Raw genomic sequence first — 5,909 nt, 5'->3', positions numbered from 1 at the left:
TTTCCAAATGAAATGAAAAATAAAAATAACCTCGGTGCAGCGATAAAGTGGAAGGAAGTGTTGCATGTGGTGTGAACCAGTACTTATACAACCAGTACTTATACAACCAGTACTAATACAACCAGTACTTAACTAATACTGTAAAACTGATCCTGTCGTCTGTATCCAGCGTTTAAAAGGTGTCTCATGTTGTTTTGTAGTATGTGTTTGAATCCATGTTCCTGAGTTTGCCGCCTCCTGCGGCTGCGAACAGGAAGCAGAGGAGATGTGATCGCTCTCTGACAGAGACGTAGCTCCACTATCTGCACCAACAGGAAATTAATGGTTTCTCCATCGGATATGAACAGGTGTCAGAGGTCTTCAGTATTCTGTGTGTGAGAGAGACTCTGTCAATCTTTACTCTTGTAGGAACATTGGCTGTGAGGAGGTTTCTCATGTTCCCGCAGCAGAGGAGAGGATTTCACTCAGTTGGGAAACATATTCTACATAGAACAATAAAATATTAGACAAGGAAGATTCAGCATTTTGAGAATAAAGTGTAAATGCAGATAAAACCTTTGTTCTGGATTCAAGTCCAGCCTCTTAGAACAGATCAAACACTCACGTCAGCACATGACGGCCTCTAGGAAATAGAAAATCTCGACTTTATTCACAATATAAAAGAATACGTTCCTCTGATTTCATTTGACTTTATTCTTGACTCAATTCATGATATAAAAACAGTTCTCATCTTTATCAATGACATTCATGTGGAGGAAGCTTTCTGATTGGACGCAGGATGAGTTGAAAGTGTTGCAAACACATTTAGGTGTAAAAGTACCAGGATGTTGGTTTTCTAACAAGAGAAATGAAGAGTTAACACAGACACAGGATTCCACCTGGAAACTCCTGTCCAGATAAAACTCCAGAGTTCATGTCTGAAAACAGCTTTTGACTCAAGTGGATGTTCTGATTGGAGCAAACGTCCCCCTGTGACGACTTCCTGTCCCGCTAACAAACCCTTTGTTGGTTAGTGGCGCCCCACGTCCTCCTACACACACATACATGTATTTATATTTACACACACGCCACATCTCACCACGATCCCGCCGTGATGACTTCATTACTCCACCGCCATGCATTCAGGCAGTGTGAGGAAGAGGAGGGGTTCGAAGGTCAGCTTAGAGGCCTCTTCACCCCAGCTGCTGTATCACAATCTTCGTCCTTCTGGACAACACACACGCACACACACACACACACACACATGCACACACACACAGCTCGTCTGACCTCTGAGCCTATTTTCACACGCTCCCTGCAGAAAGGTCCAGCTGTCAGCTCTGGTCGCTTCGTTTACTTCTTCCACTTTACTTTTCCCTATTCTTCCTCTTCTTCCTCCTCTTCCTCCTCTTCATCTTCTTCATCTTGTTTCTCTCCTTCCTCTTACTTCCTTCCCTCCTTCATCCCTCTTCCTCTCCTCTTCCTCTCCTCCCCCTCTCTCCTTCCCCCGGCCTCCTCCGTCACAAATCAGGTTGAAGAAGCCACTTTCACCTACTTTCCTATATTTTACCTCCTTGCTCCTTCCCTCCCTTCTTCCTCGGGGGGGGGGGGGGCAACAATGGGACGCTGCTCCTTCCTCCCCTCCTCCCTACCCAGCTCCACATCTGTGAGTGCCCCTCTGTCTCCTCATTCTTCTCCCTAACCGCTCCATTATTGGGCCTCTTTCACTTGTAAATGCAGCCAGCGATACTTCTGATGGGTCTTTTATGCAGGCGGCCGGGGTCAGGAGAAAGGTAGGGGCTGCGGAGGAGGGGGGGTACAATGAGGGGGTGGGTCAGGCTTGGTGGGGGGGGGGCTTGGTTTGAGGGAGTCTTATGCTGTTTTCTCTTGCAGGCCAAAGTGTGAGGGGACAATTGTGACAAAGAGTTAAATCCTTTTTTGTGTGTGCAGTCATTTGGGACGGTTGGGACGGGCCCAGCTCTCGCCTCCACATTCCTGCAGCTGTCCGTCCCCCGGCAGGACGGAGAGGACGGAGAGGACGAGCCTGAGCTGCAGCAGCGACCGGCTGCTCTCACACATGCACTGAACTCCGCAGCTCCTCCGTATCTTCTCTGGAGGAGGTGCAGGTGTGTTGTAAAGAGAATCACATGACCTCTGCAGCAGAGTTAACACTTCACTTCCTGTCTCTGTCTGCTGCAGCCGGCTGCTCCACCTCTCACCTGAAGAAGGAGGAGGATCTGATGCTGTCGTGAACGAGTCTGTGCAGAAAACCTTTTATCCAGTTTGATGTTTACGATTCACTTTGGGTCGGTCTGTCCATAAAGACCCATAATTCATCAAACATGTGTCCTGTCAGTGGTTTTCTAACCTGACTCTTCGTCCTCTCTTCAGCCTCCTCACTACATATTCACACCTTCACCTCATTCACTCATTGTCTCCTCAGCACTATGATGGGGGGGTGAAGTGTTTGAGTCCACGAAACAGTTTCAGGGGTAAACTTTGTTGAAGCCAAATCCAACACAACTGGAGTAACTGGTGACAGATTCTTCAGACGTGAAAATACATCACAAAAAATATAACATGCCTCGATTCTGCTCGTGTGATGTCATCAAGTGTCCCGACAATCAAATTCAACTCGAAACAGCGTCATTGACACCAAGTGTTTAGCCTAAATGTCCGCTACCGGAATCAGCGATGCTAGCCGAAGTAGCGATGCTAACCCCGCGTGTGCTCTTGGACACAGGAACGTGAACTCAAGACGACCAGAAGTGCTGCATCATTGTCATTAGAATTATTTTCTGGCGTCCTGTACTCATGTGTTTGTTTCCCAAGGTCGTCCCATATGGCTGCTGTTTAAATGGTGGTCACTTCTAGTCGCACGTGTTAAAAACCTGTGTGTGTGTGTGTGTGTTGTGTGTCAGTGTGTAATGTTGTGAGTGTGTGTTTGTCGTCACTGAGTGGCCTCCATGGTGTCACGGCCTGACCAGTGTTCTGTGGGATTATCTGTTATTTTAGCGTCTGTTCTGACCTCTGCCACACACACACACACACGCACACACACACACACACACACACACACACACACACACACACACACACACACACACACACACACACACACACACAGCTATCGTGCACAGTGGAGGGGTGGTCTCAGTGGCAGCCGGGTCTCCAGGACAACAGGTGAACAAAGGGGACGCGGCGGGGGGAATGTGGGGCGAGGAGAGAGGGTGAAGGGTGACTCCTGAGGGGATGGGGGGGCTGATGGGAGATGAGGTGGCGGTACGGGGGGGGGGGGTGGGGTGGTGGGGTCAGGTCGACCTTGGCCTCTGTGCGGTGGTCAGATGGGGTGCGAAGGCCACCGGCCGTGAAGGAGGAGGATGAAGAGGAGGGGAGGATAAAGGCTGTGACGCTTCTCACTCTGTTCAAACCTGGAGTGATTAATGACAACACACACACACACACACACACACACACACACACACACACACACACACACACACAGCACCCCAGCTGACCCCTGAGGGCCTGCTGCTCAAACAGCGGGCCCCGGGTCTTTGGCGTGGTCACTTTCCCAACACTTCTGATTGATGAGCGATTCCTTTCCCACCACAATTTATGGTAATGACGCTGAGAGGGACGAGGATCTGCAGCTGCTCACAAACCGGCTCGATGCAGAGACACTCAGATACAGTCTGATTCTCAACCTGCTCCAGCTGCAGGAAGCAACTCTCACATGTTCAGGGTTCAAATCCACATGTAGGATTCAGATTTGAGCAAAACGTCCAGACTCTGCTCCAGCATCATTTAATTTAAAATCAGTAGGTTCTGATTATTTGCATCGTCTTTGTGTCGTGTTGCTGACGCTCTCCGAGGCCATCGACCATCGTGTGATGATGAATCGGCCTCTCGGGGCAGCAGACAGTATTTAGGGGATTCTGGCGTCGACATGATATCTGAGCTTTTACTCTCCGACAGTTTCCTTTATCAGAGGAGTCGAACGTTTGTCCTCACGAAACACAAACAGTTTGATCTACTCTTAGTATTTGAGTCGCTCCACCAGTAGAAGTCTTTAGTTTCTGAGTCACTGAGGCCGGAGACTTTTCTCTCTACACTGTAAAACTAGATTTTTAAAGCGTCTCTTCTCAATAACTGTCGCCGGTGACGACATGTCGTCCTGTGGCTGGACAGTGTTGCTTAAAATAATCGAAGCAGATGATTGGCCGGGAGAGGTCGGTGATGTCAGAGCGCCCCTGCTATACCACAGCTGTGCATCTGCAGCTGGGGCTGAACAGTGGCGCAGTGTGTGTGTGTGTGTGTGTGTGTGTGTGTGTGTGTGTGTGTGTGTGTGTGTGTGTGTGGTGGGGGGGGACAGCTGCTGTTTGGTACCAATGATGGTGATGGCGGCGCGGTCAGAGACGAGTGCCGATGTTCCAGGCGTCTCCAGTCGGTGACGAAACGGGAGGAACAAACGGCCAAAAGGAGCAAATGAACTCCTGCTCACACACTCGAATATTATGTGTGTGTGTGTGTGTGTGTGTGTGTGTGTGTGTGTGTGTGTGTGTGTGTGTGTGTGTGTGTGAGAGTCGGAGCCATTTGTCAGATGTGGCGTGTTAAGGGCCAAACATGGCCGCCTGCCCTCCTCTCTGCAGCAGGAACCACCGGCTGGCGAGCACAGCAGCGGAGACATTTCGCAGGAGGTGACGGGCGCTGATGATGATGTTATTTGGGAGAGGGGGTGTGTTTATGTGTGCGGAGGTGGGAAAAGGGGTGTGGGGATAAAGTAAGGGGGAGGCGGGGGGGCGTTTCATCACATGGACGGCCGCAGTCACGCCAACACCCCCCACGCCAAAACATGAACCCGTTTCTGCCTCGCTCGCACCAGTGAGCTGCCTCGTTTCCACGTTTACCTGAAAACACCCGACATCGTCGAATCTAGACGAATACATGCAAACACATGCACATGCACGTGCACGTGCACACATAAATGGCCTCTTTGCCTGTTGCTAATAAAGACGTCACCTCGCTGCGTCACAGGAGATCGCATCCAGCGACGGACCTTCAACATTCTTGCACGTTTCTTAGACGCCAGTGAGATGCTGCATGTGTGTGTGTGTGTGTGTGTGTGTGTGTGTGTGTGTGTGTGTGTGTGTGTGTGTGTGTGTGTGTGTGTGTGTGTGTGTGGGAAGAAGGGAGGGAGGGATGCTTGGAAGGAGGTCGTGATGTGACGTCACCCATGTGATGCTCCCACACCTCCTCTTCCTCCTCGTCTGCCTCCTCTGCCCACATCCGGTCTCCTCCCTTCATCTCCACCTCCGTCCTCGCTGCGGCGGTGTGTGTGTGTGTGTGTGTGTGTGTGTGTGTGTGTGTGTGTGTGTGTGTGTGTGTGTGTGTGTGTGTGTGTCACTGATAACACTGCCTGGGTCATGTGACTGTGGAGATAGAGGAGGAGGGAGGGGCATGAAGGAGGAAGTGAGTGACCCGGTGCAGCAGGACGGCAGCTGCTCGTCCAACATGGAGGCCGAGACCGGAAGAGGAAGCGTTTTCTGTTTTAACGCTGCGTCAACGTCTGTAATCACATTTGTCTTCAGTCGCTGACGCTCAACCTGATACGAATCTGAGCTTTGACTCGCCAACGACGTCGCGTTAAAACAGAGGAGAAGAAACGTTTCAGACATTTAAACCCTGATTATACGTCCACGAGCTCCTTTTGGACCTTGTGACCCTGTGGAGGGTTTTTAACATCCTGAGAACAGACATGATGAACAGAACCAGCAGGAGGAACCGTCACGTCACATTAAAAACAACCAGGAGCTGTCTGAGCTCAGACGACTCTGAACCGGCTGGAAAACGCTGCAGCGATCAGTCTATATCTCATCAGCAGACGCCAGCGAGGTTAAATGGCTGTAATGATCCGTCTAATCATTACA

The sequence above is a fragment of the Hippoglossus hippoglossus genome, chromosome 9, assembly GCF_009819705.1.
Source record: "Hippoglossus hippoglossus isolate fHipHip1 chromosome 9, fHipHip1.pri, whole genome shotgun sequence".
In the NCBI taxonomy this organism is placed as follows: Eukaryota; Metazoa; Chordata; class Actinopteri; order Pleuronectiformes; family Pleuronectidae; genus Hippoglossus; species Hippoglossus hippoglossus.
This window is presented reverse-complemented; position numbering follows the sequence as displayed.